Raw genomic sequence first — 21,821 nt, forward strand, 5'->3', positions numbered from 1 at the left:
TTTAAAGAAGGAACATATTTTTAGGTATGTGCAAAATGAATGCTGATGCTCAAAATGTATAAACATTTTGACCCCCCCCTTTTATTTATATCCAATTTATATCCAATAAAAATCAGGAAGTAAACCAATTTTAATGAGAATTTTCAGTATTTGTCAAATAATGCTTGCGAAATATAATAAACACATTATTTTTATTTGAATCCAGGTGGAAAGGTATTATTTTTTAAAACAAAAACACCTTTACTAAAGTTAGGCTTCTCTGTAGTAAAAAAAAATGCAAGAATTTATTTCGGCCTTTTTTATGAAAATAAAAAATTAATTAATTTTGCCTGGAATATAAGGAAAAACACCTAAAGTTCGTATTAACGAAATCGATATAACTCGAAGAAAAATTAATTTCTCGAACTACCGATATTATCATTGAATTAAGCATCGGTTATTTAATATTTTCCCGTAAAAAATATTTTTTACGGTTATATTTTTAATGTAATCTTTATATAAGATTCTAACATTTATATTGCATGCAAGAACGTATAATCATCAATGTAAGATGAGTTTCGTATAATCTCAGAAAAAACTAAATTGAAAAACAGGAACCTAGAAAAATAATTAAAAAAAGAAAGAATTATGCAAACATACCATTCGGTAAGTACGGATCCACATTCTTGAAAAGAAAAGGAAAAAAAATGCTCGATATGCCAAAACATTGCTAAATAATAATGACATTATGTCTTTAATGTGTTTACATACTTTTTGAATTTCGCCACCATGTCTTTTATTTTTACACAGAACTAATCTTGTTGCTACCATGGCCACATTTTTGGATAATTATTACCCTTTTTAGCAAAAGTTAAGTACATTTATTGTATTAATTCATTATTTTAAGATTATAACTTAATACTATACTTGGAAATAATCACAGAAAACTTATATATCTCTTGTCAGAAAAATGTAAACAAGATCTTGGTCATAATGAATTATTACGTGAAATGTAGGTTTTTCATTTTTTATTTCACATGCTATTTTTTTCTTTAAGAAATTAACTTTAAGGTGTAATCTTTTAAACGTAATCAAAAAGTAATCGAAAATTTTTAGGAGATTCGTTCACATAAATAAAAAACAATCCTAAAAACTACAACTTCTACACAACTTATTATCTACATCGAAGCTGTATATGGCTAATCAGTTTATAATTGTTGTATTTTTCTCGATATCTGATGCTGCAACAGTACATGATAATGCCACAATCTAATTTCTAATATAAGTAGAACAATGAAAATTGTCACAGTTATTAGTTTGTTTTTCTAGAGAAGAACATCACAGAGTTACACATTTCTTGCATCGTTTAATGCATCTCTGGAGACAGTTTTTCTAGATAAAGAAATTCAGAAATCAAGCTGCATCATTTGTGGATCAGAGTGATATTTTGCAGGACGATATTTGATGATCTGGCCCCGCCTCTTGATTTTGATATTAAATTTAATTAATTTTAATTTCCTAAAAAGTAAAGCATAATAAGCTTCTGTAATTGTGGTAAAGTTGCCAGGAAATCTGTCATCCTCATTCTGGTCATAAAAGAATGAGAGCATGACGTTCCATCTTTTGGATGTGGTCGATCTAAGTGCTTCCAATGTATTAACTAGGCTTTGGTCTCTGAATCGCAGTGACAGACCCAGGTTTCATCCTATATAATCATTCTTTTGAAAAGTTTTGGCGAATGATCAAGCATGGATCTTCAAAAAATGTAAACTCACTATGGCTGACAGTTGCCTCATCAATTTCCTCACAAATTTACTGTGGTGTGCATGATTTCAAATAACCGCATGAACCTTGACAAGTTCCATTTCACACTTAACTAATTTAAAACACTTGTAAATCAGGAACAGCGATTAGTTCAGTTTTCATTTGCCACATAACCCCTAGATATAAATAATTGCATATGCAACATTACTAGATCAGACAAACGAAAGTGGGTCAGGGTCATTACGTATTGAACGCCCTCATATTTTAAAAACATTGCACAATAAACGTATGAAAACCACAATGATAAAAGGTTAAACGCTTAAGTAGATATTTAAACATGAATACTCGATATAAAATAAATGTTTTATTGAGATGTAGTAAATTTATAAAAGTAAAAAAACTTAAGATGTGACCTCAGCATAAAAGTTGAATGTGTTTTCCTTTTAAAGATTTACATGAGAATAAAACCTTTGTTTATTTAAAGAAAATTATTAACATAATCCAAAGATCATATTATTTCCTATCGTTAGAGAAGATTCACATACATTACAAAAATATGACTTTTCAGTTTTCTCTACAATGTGTGTGTGCTTCAAAAACGTCGGTATTGTATCAAAAATAGAAAAAAGACTAAAACAATTAACCAATTGGTTTTATGGTAGACAGTCACTATGCAAATGATAAGGTGAATAAAAACAGGCATAAATTAAACAGAGGACGAGTTAGAATAGTGATCTGGGAGTTGGAAGTTTTGACAACAGTGTTGAATTTACCTGATAAATTGTTAGTTAAACCATATAATTTAGTTAGTTTGAAGAAATCCTCCTGAAACTTACATGTGATTTTATATCCGAGGACAAATTTATAGACAGTTATTATCCCTGTTAACATTTCATTGCTAAAGTTTAGTGTTCTAAGCATTGTGTCTTCATATTTCTAAGGATTTTTCATTAGGCCAGCTTGTAGATTTATTATCGTTTTGTCTCTTTTGTTTCTATTTCTTTCAGTCAGAATTTTCACAAATCAAGGGTCTCCCTATCTGGGTTTCACACTTGAACTCTATGATAGATATTCTTTTGTATTCCGTATGATTTTGCATATGACACAACAAATTGTTTTTCTATTCAAAGAACCACAGAATGTATTATGAAGTAGGTAGAACGCAATAAATTATCTTTATATCGATCTAGTTATCTAACTTTTTAGTTATTTATCTATCAATCGATCTAGCTAGCTATCCTGCTCTATCTATCTATAGACAAGACATGAAGATGTTTTCATAAAAGCTGTCAAAACATTATCAAACCATATCATAGACAAGTCACCAGAGGGATCTTATCAGCTGACCCAGAACTATGTGTATAATACCATATGATCAGGTTCGCTGGAGATCACATTGTAGTTGGAAGTTGGACTGAGAGCAGTTGGTTTAATGGTTGTCTACGAAAGAGAGATGACGTGTCTCAAAAATAATCATTAATAGAACTAAGAAGAACCCAACATGGCAAAAGAAACTCATTTTCCCTATTCATCTGCAGTCGACAATCTGGAAAGTGAAATAAAAACTAATATAAAAACCAATCATCGTTTTTGAATCATTTGTCCAACAGGTTCCAGCCTCCCTTCTCCAAGAACAAGATGAACCCAGATTGATGAGCAGTGAAGATATGTCGAAGATGCGGGACGCACACACACACACACACACGAAAACTGATCATGGAACATAAAACGAGTATATACACCTCACCCGGCAAAATAACTTGGGGTTCAAAAAGTGAAGAACCACTATATAGACACAATATTTTGGTACTCAGTTTTGATATATCAAGATTTTCCCTTCTCTATACAACAAATCTGGTTTGTCTTTTTTTTTAATTCAATTATTTTGTTTAAGCTGGCAATGGCACATCCTACAAGGTGCGAACTATTCAACCTTTATCTCATACAATTCAAACATGCAATCATTTGAAGATTCTAACAGTCTCTTCTTGTGGAATAGTTTGAATCTCTCTTGCACTTGGTTCACCAGATATATTTGCCAGGTACATTTTTTTCATTTTTTTCAAATAAGCTGCCAACATTCTGCTGCTTTTTTTCTCCTGTGTTTTCATATGACTCTGTGAAGTTGACTTTCATACAAAATAGAACAAACTTCACATGTGTTTTCATATGATGCAACCAATCTGACTTTGATACAAAAGAACCACCATACTTCACAATAAAAAACCATCACGTGCAAAAGAAGAACCACATACTCAACAATAATGGGGTATGTCTCTGTTTTAATTTTCTTATAACTTTGGTTTTACTGGGATAAACAATCCACCATGTGACAAATGAATTTAATTACTCCAACCTAAAGATATTTACAAGATACTAACCATCCCTTCAAGTGCAATTCTTTGTATTTCTCTTGCACTTGATTCACCAGGTATATTCACTAGATAGTTTTTGCAATTATTTTTCATTAGCCCGGTTAGCTCCTATAATGACTGATATGATTGATACCTTCCTATGATTCCAGTTTCTTTTCACATCATACATAAGTCATTGGTATTTAGTTTTCTTCCTTTCTGCTCTGTTAAGGCCAGCATCATTAGTGACGTCCTGTGTGTATTTTCATATGATGCAATAAAATTGACTTCCATGCAAAAGAAGAACCGCATATTCCACAAGAAAGTGGTTTCTCTCCCGTGTGCGTTTTCATATGACTCAGCAAATTACACTTCCATGCAAAAGTAGAACCACATACTTCACAAGAATGTGGTTTCTCTCCCGTATGTGTTGGCATATGACTCAATAAATTTGACTTCCTTGAAAAAGAAGAACCGCATACTTCACAAGAATATGGCTTCTCTCCCGTATGTGTTCTCATATGACTCAACAAATTTGACTTCCATGCAAAACAAGAACCACATATTTCACAAGAATGTGGTTTCTCTCCTGTATGTGTTTTCATATGCTTCAACAAAGTTGACTTCAATGCAAAAGCAGACCCACATACTTCACAAGAATGTGGTTTCTCTCCCGTATGTGTTCTCATATGGTGCAACAAATGTGACTTTCGTGCAAAAGAAGAACCACATACTTCACAAGAATACGGTTTGTCTCCTGTATGTGTTTTCATATGAGTTAACAAACTTGACTTCCATGCAAAAGAAAAACAACATACTTCACAAGAATATGGTTTGTCTCCTGTATGTGTTTTCATATGACTCAACAAACTACACTTATATGCAAAAGAAGAACCACATACTTCACAAGAATGTGGTTTCTCTCCCGTATGTGTTTTCATATGATGCACCAAAGTTGCTTTCTGTGCAAAAGAAGAACCACATACTTCACAAGAATGTGGTTTCTCTCCTGTGTGTATTTTCATGTGAGTCAACAAATGTGACTTCCGTGCAAAAGAAGATCCACATACTTCACAAAAATGTGGTTTCTCTCCTGTATGCGTTTGAATATGACGCAACAAATTTGACTTCCGTAGAAAAGAAGAACCACATACTTCACAAGAATGTGGTTTTTTTCCTGTATGTGTTTTCAAATGATTCAACAAAGTTGACTTTAATCCAAAAGAAGAACCACATACTTCACAAGAATGTTGTTTGACTCTCATGTTTGCTTGCATTTGATTCCACAAAAAGTATATGTATGTGTATGATGATAAGCACGCTAATAAATTACAATGTTAGAAAATATATATGAAGAAATTATTTAAAACCTTTTTAAATCACCAACAGAAAAATTTCTTTTATCCATAGACGAATTTCTTTTCATTTTTTCAATTCTGGAAAGATAAAAAAAAAAATTGAAAATATACATTTCATGTTGTAAAATTGCATTAAAAATATTTAAAACATCTATTAATAATTAAAAAAAATTCTAGTTTTATTCAATACGGATTTGTTAACAAAATCAATGTTTTTTTTATTTTTAAGTATTTAACTAAAATAATTACATGTTTTTTTTTCATTTTGATGATTAGAATTCATATTATTTTGATGCTTCAGAATACTGTTCTCATCTTGAGTCTTATTTTCACAACATATGTATTTTGTCGAACTTTGGAACTCAGAAATCTGTACATAATTCTGAATGGAACCTTTTATTTAGCACATGAGATTAGCTCTTGTATTATTAGCAGACAATCCTAGTATGAATTTTGGAACTATTTTGTTTCTAGATGTTATCATTATTCATTACTACGTATTATATATGGATGTTTAGACACTTTTACTACTTATTATTATATATACTATCTATCTATAATGGTTCTTATATCGTGTTAAATATTATACTAGTATATATATATATATATATATATATATATATATTTGAAAAGTATGTGTATTTATATATATATTTGAAAATATGTATATATATTTGAAAAGGATGTATTTGTGTATATACATATTTGAAAAGTATGTATATCTGTATTTTTATAGAAACAAACTAAACTCTAAAACTTAATGTGATTGAAATGGCTTCTCTTTACACACATTATACCAATATATTCATATTTTTTACCAATGAGACACACTATGTCGAACAAAGATGGTAGCAGTAAATCAAATCGGTGAAGAAACAATGCAGTCCTGATTTCGAGTGTTAAGTAATTCTTAATAACAAAGATGGCGGCAAAGAATCAATGCAGCCACGATTCAGTAATTTCAAGACAGAGGTTGACTAGATTTAATCCAAAATTCGATATTTTTATAATAAAGTCAGAAAGCTACTGATTGGTTTATTTTTCCTAACCATATGAGTAAGATCGCCAGAATCATTGGTGTCATACCCTCATTAGACATCAGAAATTGTTGCAATATTTTTGAACTCTAATGGGGTATGATCCCACACATTCGGACGATTCTATTTATAAACGGTGCTGCTAAGAACTGACGAATCAAATTAATTCACGTTCTGCTGCCAACAAATCAGAAACCAGAATTGCTTCATAAATATTAAACCTTTTCTGGAGCAATTTCACATGTTCTTTCCCGGGTTTCGACACAGTAAGAATATTTTGTTCTGTGGAACTGTCTACTACAGACAAGTCACCTCCCAGGACTTGTGTGTAACAGCGAACCATCTGAAACTGTTCTTAAAGTAAAAATGGCTTACACTTCTAGAGGTTATGCGCCCAGCGTGCATCTTTATTTCGATGGACCCGAATCAAAATTGAATTGTGGCAAGTTAAATTTCTGGGATATCTACGAATCCAAAGGCTACACAAAGAACTAGAAACACAACCTGACAACAGAAACTACCCCGACTTCATTGAAAAGAACGCAACTGTCTTTGTGGAATTAATACAGTGTTTAGATGACTGAAGTCTATCACTGGTAATGAGAGAAGCCCTGGACGATGGCTGAACAGCATTAAACATATTGAGAGAGCATTATTTATCGAAAGGAAAACTCAAAATTATTTCTTTATACACTGAACTGACCTAATCACAAGAGTTTCCAATGTAGATACAGGACTCAAAATGGCGACTACATTAAAAATGTAGAGAGCTCTGTTAGTGAAAATACATTTTTTATTTTCGTGTACATTTGATGCGTCAAGAAGCAATAATAATTTTCTTGTCGATTGTGGGGCCACGGCACATGTGATTACAAAGGAATCTGATTTTATCAATTTTGATCCCAACTTTAAGCCACAAAATGATTTTGTAGAACTAGCTTTGAAATTTTGAAAAGAGGCAATGCGAAAATCTCACTAAAGAAAAATAAAGGTGAATTGTTTCTGTATTCTAGAAAACGCTCTTCTAATCCCAAAATTTAAACAAAATATATTTTCTGTACAAGCTGCCACAAAACAAGGTGCAAATATAAACTTTAGCCCTAATAAATCAAAACTGGTATAACCGAATGGAACTGTATTCGACATTAAAGAAAATAGAAGACTATATTATTTAAATAGCGTAGTCCCATCAAAAACCGCCTGCCATGATCTACAGACATGGCATAAAATTCTTGGACACTGCAATATTCCTGATATCAAAAAGTTGCCGACTGTAGTTGATGGAATGCAAATACAAACATCAAAAACCTTCAACTGCGACGTCTGTACGCAAGGGAAAATGACAAACTATCAAAACAAAATACCAGACAAAAAGGCCCCAAAAAAAAATCCTATCAATGGTGCATTGTGACTTGAACGGTCCCATAGAACCGATGGCCAGAGAACATTATAGATATGTGTTGAATTTCGTAGATGACCATTCAGGTTTAATAATGGTTTACTTTTTAAAGAACAAATCTGATACCCTGCTAGCAACTAAGAAATATCTAGCTGACATGGCCCCCTACGGTGAAATCAAGTGTATTCGCTCTGACAACGGTACGGAATTCACCAATACAGACTTTGAACTTTTACTAATTAACCATCATATCAGGCATGAAACATCAGCTCCTAGATCGCCACACCAAAACAGGACTGCTGAACGGGCGTGGCGGACACTTTTTGAAATGGCAAGATTCCTACTCATTGAATCAAAACTCCCTAAAAACCTCTGGGCATATGCGGCAGCCTATATACACAACAGGTGTTTTAACAAAACACTATCTAAAACTCCATATGAATCTTTCTGCAGTAAAAAAAAACAAATTTAAGCAGAATGCATATATTTGGTTCAACTTGCTTCGCATATATAGAGAAAAAGGGTAAATTGAATATTAAAGCTGACAGAGGTATATTTCTTGGATACGATAAAAACAGTCCAGCCAATTTAATATTTTTCCCAAAAAAAATAAAATAAAAAGAATCCGGTGTGTAAAATTCACAGACACGTTTAATTGTAAAGACGAAAACCCGTCATATGAAGAGGATGGAATTATATTACCTCAAATAATTAGAACAAACGAAAACAATAAAAATGACGGAGACGAGAGTGTCCATGGTGATGGTGATGATGATGATGACGATGAAGTCGAGAGATATCCCAAAAGAAATAGAAGACGACCCGATTTTTTTGTGGTCGACAATATAAAGGATTATTAAATCGACTAATGCTATTCAATGGAAAATGCATCAAAAAGCTTCAATGAAGCAATTAATTCAGAACATTGTGATGAATGGAAAATTGCCATGAAAAAAGAAATAGATGCCTTAACCGAAAATGATACCTATACGGTAGTGCCTCTCCCAAGAGATAAACATGTTATTTCTACCAGATGGGTCTTTACAAAAAAGAGTACAGCATCAGGCGTAGAACAGTACAAAGCAAGATTTGTTGCTAAGGGGTGCTCTCAGATTTACGGTAAAGAATAATTTTCTACGTTTTCGCCGACCACAAACCTAACGAAAATCAGAGTTTTACTGCAAGTCGCATCACAATATGACCTAAACATCCATCGAATGGACGTAAAAAATGCTTATTTGAATGCCCCAATAGACTGTGAAATTTATATTACCCCTCCAGAGGGATTTATAATGAAAAATAAAAATAGCGTGTGGTGACTTAACAAGTCATTAATATGGTCTAAAGCAGAGTGCTCAGTGTTGGAACACAGTAATCCATGATTATATTATTAAACAACAATTTAGACAATGCGCTGTAGACCTCTGTTTATATACCCAACACAAAGATGATAAACTACTGATTTTGGTTTTGTGGGTCGATGATATTTGAATCGCATCATATTGTGACATGTGACATGATGTTAAGAACAAATTAAGTAAAAGATTCAAAATGACCAATCTTGGCAAAATATCCCGGTTTCTGGGGCTAGAATTTACTCAAAGCAAAGGACTTGTTACGATGACTCAATCGAGATACATCGACAAAATACTATTAAAATTTGGAATGGGAGAGTGCAAGAAACACTCTACACCGGTCGAAAATGATATTAATAAAAATATACACACAGAATCTTAAATAATAAATGACACACAATATCGCGAAATTATAGGTAGTCTTATATATTTAATGACTGCAACCAGGCCTGACATATGCTATGCAGTAACAAAACTGTCACAAAAATTATCACGACCGACAATGAAGGATTTAAACAGAGCTAAACAAGTCCTACATTATTTAAAAGGAACTAAAGAACAGAAGTTAGTATTTAGAAAATCAAGAAATCCCCTAAAATTAGAAGGTTTTTCGGATTCAGACTGGGTAAACAAAGAAGATCGCAAGAGTGTATCTGGATATTGTTTCAGACTCTCAGGAAATGGGCCTATTATTTCATGGAAATCTAAAAAGCAACAGATTGTATCTCTCTCTACGTGTGAAGCAGAATTTACTGCGATCACACACACAACCCAGGAAGCACTCTACCTTAAAAATATCCTGAAGACTATTTTAGAGCCAGAATTGATTACAAGCCCCGTGGTAATTAATTGTGATAATCAACCCAGTATAGTCTTAGCATAGAGCACGGTGATCAACCAAAGATCTAGGCATATGGATATAAAATGCCATTTCGTAGAAAACGAGATAAAAAAGGAATCCATTATTTTGAATTACATATCATCAGAACAAAATATCGCTGATGTATTTACGAAACCGGCAACATGGATAAAGCTACAACGTTTTTTCTCAAGACTTGTTGGTGAATTTGACTGAATAATTTTTTTTTTCTTTCACTGCCCTGTATATATATAGATTTCTATATATTAAAAATACATACTGTATATATATAGATTTCTATATATTAAAAATACAGACCAGCGAAGTTCCACTTATGAGAAAGCTATTACTTTTTTGCATGAATATCAGCGGAAAACCCTAGGGATAGTGCTCAGTATATAGATTTCTATAAAAAAAAAATAGTCCTGGACAAGACGTTAAACTGTATCCATTTTATTTTGTATTAACACTTTAACCTACTAATACTTTTGCTTAGAAAAAAAAATCTTTGTAATTTTCCGTTTTGACATTTGAACACAATTAAAAATGGCGTCTTTTTAAATGCTAAAATTCTAAGATCCAAATGATTTCTAATTTTTGTTATGTCTAAGTAAATATAAAAATATATATTTATTTTTGAGCAGAACAAACACAAGGGACTTCCCCATTATAAAAAATAGGGAGGATGTTGCAATATTTTGGAACACTAATGGGGTATGATCCCACACAGTCGGACGATTCTATTTATAAACGATGCTGCTAAGAACTGATTAATCAAATTAATTCACGTTCTGCTACCAACCAATCAGAAACCAGAATTGCTTCATAAATATTAAACCTTTTCTGGGGCAATTTCACATGTTCTTTTCGACACGGTAAGAATATTTTGTTCTGTGGAACTGTCTACTACAAACAAGTCACCTACCATCTGAAACTGTTCTAAAAGTAAAAATGGCTTACACTTCTAACACCTCCCATTTTTTGATGATTAATGAAAAAAACTTTCGGATTCAATTTGGTTGTAAAGAAAATAAAAATAAAATAAAAAATACTTATTTTTATTTCATTTTATTTTGTTTTATTTAGTTTTGGAATTTGTCTTTATTCTCATTGGTCAAAAAATATTAATATATTGGTATAATGTGTGTAAAAAACATTTTCAATCACATTTGTTTTTTTAAATACATACAAAATACAGGTATACATATTTTTCATATATATATAAGTACTTCATTTACTCACATAAAATTAATATACGAAAGTATAAATTTATGCATAAACTTTAAGTATTTACTTCAAAAGTGCTCAATACGTAGGTAGAACTAGTTAGTAATTTATAAAATGACGATTAAGCTACACTGAATATTCCGCATTTAGGATTCTTCCACTCTAGGATTCTTCAGGCTTATGCGCGAATTTTATGGCTGTCTGTCGTTTTTATATACGCACCTTCTATTGAGATTTAAATTAGCCAATCAGCTTTCTAGTATCCACCGCACCCTTCCTATCAGACAATGAACATGCACTTACAGGACAAAGGCCCATTTGACCTCTGGTTGACCTGATTCTTTGTGTGTGTTCTATTTAGCCAGGAAATCTAGTGTCTTGACCTGTTTTAAATCTAGGTTAGGTTTTTTATGTTAGTTTATATATATATATAAATATATATATATATCATACATATATATGTATGTATGCACATATATACACATATATATATATATATATACAAAAAATATATACAGATATACCTTTCAAATATTTATCTACACACAAATATATACAAATATACATACTTTTAAAATTCATATATATAGATATATAGACATACAAATGCACACACATAAGATACACTTTTCAAATAGATACATTTAAATACAGACATACACTTTTTATACAAAAACCTGGAACGTTCTGTTAGATATCTTAGTTAATTGAGTTAGGAAAACAAAATTAGTCCCAGTTTAACAATTTGCAATCTATTATTATTATTATTATTATTATTATCATCATCATCATTATCATTATTATTTTGTGATTTCGACTTCTCATTTTGGGTTTCTGAAAATAAGTTTATTCCTGATTAAATTCCAACAAGTTCAGCGAAAATTTTTTTAATTTTATCTTTTTTTAGATTTAGTGAAAATGTCGGCTATATTATTCTTAGATGTTACATAACCATTTCAAATTTTATTTATTTTTTAACATCGTTTAAAGTGTTATTACTATATATTTGGCATATATGCACACATCTATGGAACACTACTTGAATTCTTATTCTATTAGATACTTAGGGAGTGTTTAAGTCCAATTGTGAGTGCTTTGTTTTAGACCATACAGCGATTTATTCAGTTTGCATACAAAATTTTTATTTTTCATTTTAAATACCTCTGCGGGGCAAATATAAATCTCACAGTCAACCGGAGCATTTAATTAAGCATTTTTTTTTACATCTATTTGATGGATTTTTAAATTGTAGTGAGCAGCAAATTGCAAGAAAATTTTTATTGTTGTTAAATTTATCGTTGGTGAGAATGTGGCAAAATATTGAACTCCCGAAATTTGTGAAAAATCCTTTGTAACAAATTTTACTTTAAAAGTTTCACTGCCAGAAGCTATGATTCTTTTTTGAAAACCCAGCGAGAAGAACTTATATTCTTATCCTTTGGTTTTTTCCACCATTTCATATTATTTTCAGATAAAACTTTCAATTTGGATTTCATAGCTTTTTTCCATTCTTGGTGATTTTCTGAATGAATCGCATAATTATAACATTCTAGTGCGCTTTTCAACGAGTAACAGTAATTTTTATAAAAGTAACAGTAATGTATTGTGTTTTTAATTTTTAAAAAGTCTGGCCCTTTTTGCTCCCTTATCGAGTTAATATTTACGTTAGTAGTTTTACTGCAATTGTCCTTTTTCGTCCACTGATTCATCACTTTTTAAATTAAATGTATCATTGAATTTTACACATGTTTTATGTCATTTTAGTCCGGAAACTAGATTAAATAAGCCAGACTGCTTTTATTATAACCTACAAGAATACCTTTTTTGCTTTTAATATTTAGTTTATGCATATTTTCTATGAATGCGAAGCAATTTGAACCAAATATATGCATTCAGTTCAATTTGGTTTTACATCACAAAAAATCAGTCCCATTTTCTGAGCAATTACATTTTACCAAGCCGTATATGGCAATGTCTTAGTGGCGAGGATAGTGTCAGATTTGTTTTAAAAAAACATAATTAAACCTTAATAACAGTCAACAAAATTAAATTTTAGTTATCTTTTGCATTTCTTCCTGTGCACAAATATAAAGCCATGACTTGCAGTTTTTAAAAAAAATAATAAGATGATGGGCATAAAGCATTGAACATATTAAGAGAAAATTATCAAAAGAGAAAGCGAAAATTATATACAGAACTAACATCTCTAAAACATATGGAAGATGAGATCATTACTGATATGTTCTTAGGGCAGAAAGGACCGTATATGCTTTCAAACTCTCAGGTGAAATGATAAGCGATAGCCTATTAATCTCAATGACACTCAAGGGACTTAAAGACAATTTTACACCTTTTAAAACTGTTATAACGCAAAAAGACAAACCCATAAATTTCAGTGAATTTAAAGTGACATTACAAAGTTATGAAGAGACCAACCAGATGCTTGTGGACAATAATAATAACTCTAGCAATATCATAACGTTCAAAAGTGCTTCTCGAAAACTGACACAACCAAATTACACATCTTACCACAATATTTTACCCAAAAGTAATTTTCTCAGGTAAAAGAATAAAATTATCTGTAATAATTGTGGACGACCCAATCACAAGTTTCCAATGTCGATATAAAAACTCAGAAGTTAACTCCATAAAAAATGTTGACAAGTTTCATGAAGAACATACATTTCAATCCACATGTAACTTTGGCAATATGCCAAACAGCAAAAATATTCTTGTAGACTGTGGTGTTACAGCACACGTTATCACTACGGAATCTGATTTTATTAATTTTAATTCAAACTTTAATTTGCAGGCATTTTATCAAACTGGCTGACTGAAGTCAAATGAATTATCTAGTTTTGATAAGAGGCGATGCTAAAATATCATTATAAAATAATAAAGGTGAAATTTGTAACTTATAATTAAATAACTTGTGTGTTATTTCTTCTGCCCTTCACATCAACAATTTATTGGTTTCTCTGAAAAATCAATCTGCTTTTATCTCCAACCAGGAGCATCTCATCCGCTTTTATCTCCAACCAGGAGCATCTCATCTGCATATCAGGTGGGAACTTTGCAGATAAGGCAGCCATTTTTGTTTCTTTCTTCTTCATTCGTTTTGTTTCATGACCGACCCGTTGAATTATGCACATATTCTAGTTAGGTAAGTCACACGTTTCCCTACATAACTTTATTCTTAAAAATGCTCTTTTCATAACTACATTAAAGCAATACATATTTTCCATACAAGCCGCCATTAAATAATTATAATATTTGGCCATAACAAGTCAAAATTGATATACCCTAATGGAACTGTATTTAACATTAAAAAAATGGCCGACTATATTATATTATTTAAAAAGTATGGTTGCCTCAAAAACTACCTGTCACGACTTGGAAAGCTGGTAAAAAATTCTGGAATACTACAATACATCTGATATTAAAGTTACCAAATGTAGTCGAAGTAATGAAAATTATACCTTCAAACAATCTTCCAAATTGTGATATTTGTGCATAGGGAAAAATGGTTAAATACATAAGCAAAACATCAGACAAAAAGGCCACGAAAATTCTCTCACTTGTGACTTGGCAGGTCTGCACTGAATTTGTTGGCGATTATACAGGTTTAATTATTTCTTAAAAAAACAAATCTGACGTATCCTCGCCACAAAGAAATACTTAGTTGACATCGCCCCATATGGCTCGGTAAAAAACGGAAATAAAAAAAGGTGATTAATTAATATCATCTAGAATGGAAAAAGGCTCTGAATTAAAAGTTTTATCTGAAAATAATACATATGAAATGGTAGCAAAAAATAATACATATGAAATGGTAGCAAAAAATAATACATATGAAATGGTAGCAAAAAATAATACATATGAAATGGTGGCAAAAAAAAATACATATGAAATGGTGGCAAAAAAAAAGATAATATAATTTCTTCTGGCTGGGTTTTCTCCAAATAAAAGCACAGCTCCTGGCAGTGAAACTTTTAAAGCAAAATTTGTTGCAAAAGATTTTTCAAAAATTTCTGGAGTCAAATGTTTTGCCACATTCTCACCAACGACAAATTTAATGATAATTAGAACCTGCCGCTCAATATAATTTAAAAATAAGATGTAAAAAAATGCTTATTTAAATGCATATTAAATGCTGCAAGATTTATATTTACCCCCTTATTTAAATGCTCCGAAAGACTGCGTGATTTATATTTACCCCCCCCCCCCGATTGATTTAAAATGAAAAATAAATATTTTACATGGAAACTGAATAAATCACTATATGGTCTAAAACAAAGCGCTCACAATTGAAACTTAACACTTCATAATTATTTAATAGAAGAATTCAGGCAGTGTCATGTAAACACATGCCTGTATATCATGAATATAGGTAATAAATTGTTGATTTTGTTTTTTGAGTTGACGATATATTACTCGTCTCAAAAGATGTAAAAAATAAATTTAAAAAAAAATTTTAAATGGCCGACCTTGGAAAATTTTGCTGGTTCCTCAGTATAAAGTTTACTGGTTCCTCAGTATAAAGTTTACTGGTTCCTCAGTATAAAGTTTACTGGTTCCTCAGTATAAAGTTTACCTGTGAAAATGAAACTATAACAATGAAGCAATGAGGTTACCCTTTTTTCTACACTTCGAAACAATCTTTCTATTTCAGACTAGTATTTTATCATCTATGCCTCTTGGAGCAAATCTACCCAACAGTCCTGTTGAGTCCTGAAGGATTATGCTAGCAAAAACAGTTGCCAGGATATATGAGGAGAATCTGGTATCTGTTAAATTTATGGCACAAGGATGGCACAAGAAGAGGAAAAAAGGCATCCTTAAAGAGCAAAACTCAGGCCAGCTAAAAAGAGGGAGGGAAAAGGAAGAGGGAAGGAAAAAGGAAAGGGGACGAAATCAAGAGTGGAAATATCTGCTGATGACGAGTCCGAGCAAGAGTTCAATTGTGATACTGAAAGTGATGAAGCCAAAACGGTCAGCTTAAGTTGGTAACAACGATGAAGATGAAACTTCCTCAGCAAGAAAGCCGAAAGTAAAGAGAAATGGAAAGGGAAAGAAAGAACATGCTACCATCTCTGATGAAGATTCACAAATCGGGGACAGTGATGAGGGCTGGACCCCATGGTGATGATGATGACAATAATGATGAACGAACTCTGTCAACCCGGTCAAGAAACCTCTTCGAAAACTTTTCAGTCAAACAATAAGCTAGGCTACCTTGTGTGGGGTGTAGAGCTGGCTTTGTTCGTGTTAGGTGCCTTTGAAAAGACAATGTAGGCCAGTTATATTGTTAATTACATTTTTGATGCTCAAAGGAGGCAAAGAGAACGGAAGGAAAATGGGAGTGAAATTGCCCCTTTTTTTTCGTAAATATTGAATTGAAATGGATTTAAAATGTTTCTTTTAACTAACCATGTTACATGAGTTCATTTTTTTTTTACATATTAAACTGTTTTGACCTATACATGTGTGTTAAGTTTTCTCTTAGTAAAAACTATTATTTTGTTTTTGGCAGCCATTTTTGTAAAGTTGGGGGTGGAATTACCCCAGTTCACCCTACTTCAGTTTAGGAACGATAAGATATTTTACAAGCATATAGCTCTGGAAGTTGATGCCCATATTTAATCAATAGTTCAATCAGCATCGGAAATTATGTTAAAACACCAGCATCTGCATACATGCATGATTTTTATGGGTTTAGAACGGGTTGCCAAATAGCTAAGTATATAGTATTACTGTGATTATTATGCTTGATGAACAAAAGAATTAAATCCCCTAAAGGATAGACAGTCAGCTTAAAAATGAAGCTCGCAGATATTGTTATACTGACTTATCCCAATCCTGAGAAAGATTACAGACCAGAGGGAGCATAGAGGTTGAAAAAGCAATTTATTCTAATGCTATAAACTTAGTGATATGCAGACAAGATGGTCGACTATAGAAAAAGAATCATACACGATACACTTAATAACTACACAATACACTATGCCCTTAATAAGTTGAATACATATTTTAATAGTATGAAGGTCACCATCTATAAAAATCACATACCTCTAGAATATTTATTCAATATTAATATTAAACTTGCCTATATAGAATAGGAAACTACAGGGGTGGGCTTTGAAGGAGAAGGAAAATGTTTGTGTGGATTTCTTGTTATGAACCCTGATCGAAATAGACGGTAGGAAATACTTGGTAGGTGTGATAAACGTAGATCATTTTGATTCAATATAGTTTGAACCATATAAGAAGGTAAAAGCTTCATCAGTATCGAACGAACATCATACGTTATTGTGTTTTGATTTAATTAGAGAACAAGAGGCAGATAAAGAAATTTTTAGATTTAAAGATGAAGATGAAGATGAAGAAACGGAACCAAAACGTTTATGGTGATGAATGAGATAGTGCATTATTGCAACTCAATGATGAACAATTATAAAAGTTATATGTACCGCAGCATATTGTCACACTATATATATATATATATATATATATATTAGTAGTGGCTTCCTTTGGTCTTGACAGCTCTCCTGAGTCGACATTGTTAAATACCAGAGGAGAGTGGAGGTTCAGGACGACTGGAAACAATGCAGAGGTAAGTGGAAAACACATATGGCATCTAGAATTCGCAAACGGTCACCCATCTGATACTAGCCAGGCTCAATGTTGCTTAATTTCGATGATCTGACGAGAACCAGTGTGTCAACATGATAATGCCGTATATATAACTCGATTTTATGATGATTGACTGACTGCAAGAGAATGTTTTAATTTGCATTTTTGATTGCATATTCTTAATTTTCTCTTCTTTCTCTTGTTCTTGCTTTTTGAATAAAGCCGTTTAACCTATGCAGGCATAAAGTTGACTGTGGAAAGAGAGAGGAGAGAGAAAGAGTTTTTGTTAGTTTCTCATGATTACAGGGGAAACTTTTTCTGTGGTAAGGAAACCAGAAACCATTTTGATGTTTTTGCACATGTCAGCTTATGGCTTTCTTTCTTTCCTTTCTTTTTTTTTGTTACATTGCCAATCATTTGAAACACACACACACATTCTAGCCACGTAAGATATGATTTTCCATACATAAATTCAGAACATCTACTTATGAAAGCCTCATTTATAATAACTTCCTTTTCATCTATCACAGTTAATACAAACTAATTTAATGTCATCTTCACTTTCAAAACAGAATTAAAGTTAAAGGGTCATACCACAATCCAGAAATTATAGAATCTCCATTATTGCAAGAAAAAAAAAAGTTTTTAACATATTAAAAATACATGTAAAGAAAAAAATGTGATTTGTTCACATCATTTGGATTATTTGGACTATTGTTCTCATCTTAAGTGTTATTTTTACAATGTTTGCACAATAAATAACACTCAAGATGAGAACAGTAGTCTTAATAATCTAAATAATACAAAGAATCATTCCTCATCCAAAAAACCCGGGACCATAATATTGTATTTTGTTCAAAAATCATGATTATTTTTTAATTTAATCAAAGTTCTTTGTAAGGTTTGTTGAATGTATTTTTGAGAGAACTAAAAAATACAACATAATAAGTTTCTTTAATTATCAGCATTTGAACAGAAAATTTGATAACTGCATTTCCAAATAAATTAACAGAAAACTCTTTGGTATATTTACGTGTGTAAACAGTTTCTAATACATCGATTCCTCATAAACGATAAGGATTCAAACAAATAATAAAATAAATAAAGGAGAAAACAATGAAACATCATAAAAGTTTTTTTTTAAAAAGCTAAATTCATAAAATTGGCTAAAAAGTCGATGTTTCTAAAACGGGGGATCGATTTACTAGAACTTTGAAGTAGAAACAGAGCACAATTTTAAAATTGTAAATATTGAATTTTTTTTGATAATCTGGTAGATTAGTGAAAAGCACACAGGAGCGTACTACTTCCATGCATGCGTCGAGCATTTTGTTTTTTTACTTTAAACCAGTGAAAATGATTTTAAATTCCTTTTTTTTTTTTTAATTGTAAACTATAAAGAAGTTTTTCTGGTCAATGTCTAGAATCTTTCAAAACCAAAAAAAAACTTTTACGGTTACTACTTTTATAAGTTTTGGGTGTGCTGAAAACGAATATATGCTTTAACAGTGGCGCAGAGAAATAGTTTTCATGATATGAAAAGTGTACATTTTTAAAAAGTGGGGTATCACTTTTCATTATAAATTTAACGTAAAATGAGCACCCACTTTATGGCCACCTAGTGAGTGAAGCAAAAGATTTTTTTTCCAATTTCATCTTTCAATAAAGGCCGAGGACACGAAAGAACAGAAAAAAGAGATGAATCTGCATACAGATACGTGTCATTCCTTATGTTATTAGTGATGGCCATTTTTGTATGTGCAACCATATGCATATTTTTGCCGCAAAGTACTTTTCTGATTATTAAGCAGTGTAATTCCTTATGTTATCAGTGGTGGCCAATTCTTTACAGTGTAATAATATTCGGAAAATTACTTGGTTGCGACAAAGTTTAATGGGATATTCGTTTTCAGCATACAAAAATCTATAGAAATCGTCATGTTAAAGGTGACTGTTAAGGTCGAAAAGCAAGTAACCAAACGGTTTTCAGGCAGCACCTCCTCAAAAACATTATCATCATGTAGCCTGAAAGTGGGTGCTCATTTGCTGCTAGTGCATTTATTGATCCACGCTATTTTTAAATAGTATTTACAAGTTTACTTAAAGTTTTATGATATCTGTTGTTATTAAATTGTATGGTTAAAGTACAGAATAGGTACAAAACACCCTCCTCTTCCCATTTTAAGAACAGCATTCTAAAAACAACATTATTATTTCAGCATGGATCAATAAGTGCACTAGTACCGCTCATTTTACATTAAATTTATATAAAAAAGTGATTCCCATTTTTGGAAAAATAATTTCCTCATATCATCAAATCTAATTCTCTGCACCACTTTTGAAGTATATATTCGTTTTCAGCACACCCGAAAAACTAAAAGTTTTCATTGTAAGGATTTTTTTTTATTTTACGTCAGATTCTAGACATTGATCGTTGTTTTTTATGGTGAAGTATTGAAAATAAAATAATAGATTAATGATAATAATCCACTGAGAAAATTGAAAAAAAAAAAAAGATGAAAACAAAAAACACTAAACAATGAAAAACATTTAAGATTTATAGTTTGTTTGTTTGTTTTTGGTAAAAAACAACATTAGTTAAAAAGATTTAAAATCTATAAAATTAGTTTTTTCTTTTGTTAATGATAAAGAAGTTATTTTTATGTTTAAGTCGATATTGAAAAAAAAAATAATCAACATTGAAAAATGTTCAACAATAAATCAACATTTTCATTATGATTTTCGCTTAGTAAATATAGTTATATCCCTTACATTTTTAACGTATTCTGCAAATGCGCAAAAATCGATACTAAATTCATGTAGTAATACTTACGTTTTTGTTTTATAATCTGCTTTCGATTAACTTTATCTGCTTTTATAAAGGAAACGATTTTTCAAATGTGATTGATTTTACAAGCTCAACTTAACATTCAAGATGACGAACGGAAGAGCAAGTTCGCAGAAAACAAAATTGAAGAGGAAAAATAAAAAAAGAAATCATTTCGAAATAGAGCCGAACTATTTGGTGCATATCACGGATAAAATTAATATTACTTTATTTAATATTTTAATATTTATATGAGACAGAGAACAGATTACAAGTTTCATCTTTATTAATTTTCTAATTCGTTGCATTTAATCGCGGAAATATTATAGCCGCATTTTCGTATTTTTATTTATTTATTTATTTATTTATTTTAGATTCCTGATTATTTTTTATTGTGTAGATGAAAGCCTAAAATTAATCTGGTGCTCGTGCAGTTTACCAAACATATTAAAAAGGAAGATATTGAAAAAGAACTATATTGTACGTGCCTAAAGTTAATATCTATACGGGAAAAAAAAATTACACGTGAAAAAAGTTATTCTGAAAAATGTTTTTTACGGCGTCGTCTGGAACTTAAATTCAGCTAAATTTAGAAGTTAAGTACATTATTCCTTGTAAAAATCCATTGAAAGATAAATATTAGATTTCTGGGACTATTTAAAAAAAAATACACGTGAAAAATAAATTTATCCTGAAAAACTGACAAATTAAATTCAGATAAATTTAGAATTTTAATAAATTCCATGTAAAAATCCATTGAAAGATAAATATTAGTTTTCTGGGAATATTTCAAAGATAACTAGTAAAGTATTGAATTAAAAAAATACACCTTGTTTGTACAAAAAAATTAATTAGTCTCCGAGTTTAGTACAATCAAACAACGCATCCGTATTTATTTGTCTAAATTAATAGTTTTCATTTTTCCAATTATATTTCTTAGTGATCCTGGATTAAAAAAAAAAAAAAAATTATTATTATTATTGTTGTTGTTGTTGTTGTTGCTGTTGTTGCTGTTGTTGTTGTTGTTGT

General features: G+C 31.1%; 1 long non-coding RNA gene across 1 annotated transcript; it reads right to left on the bottom strand.

The window, feature by feature from the left end:
- Nucleotides 1–2,090: 2,090 nt before the first annotated feature.
- Nucleotides 2,091–20,906, bottom strand: LOC145270639 (uncharacterized). Its single transcript, XR_013865483.1, has 2 exons — nt 20,799–20,906; nt 2,091–5,533 (listed from the first exon to the last, which is right to left on the bottom strand). It is a non-coding gene; the product is annotated as an uncharacterized LOC145270639 (long non-coding RNA).
- Between the last annotated feature and the right edge of the window lie 915 nt (nt 20,907–21,821).

This window comes from Euprymna scolopes, chromosome 46 (genome assembly GCF_053919585.1).
Source record: "Euprymna scolopes isolate OS-2025 chromosome 46, ASM5391958v1, whole genome shotgun sequence".
NCBI lineage: Eukaryota > Metazoa > Mollusca > Cephalopoda > Sepiida > Sepiolidae > Euprymna > Euprymna scolopes.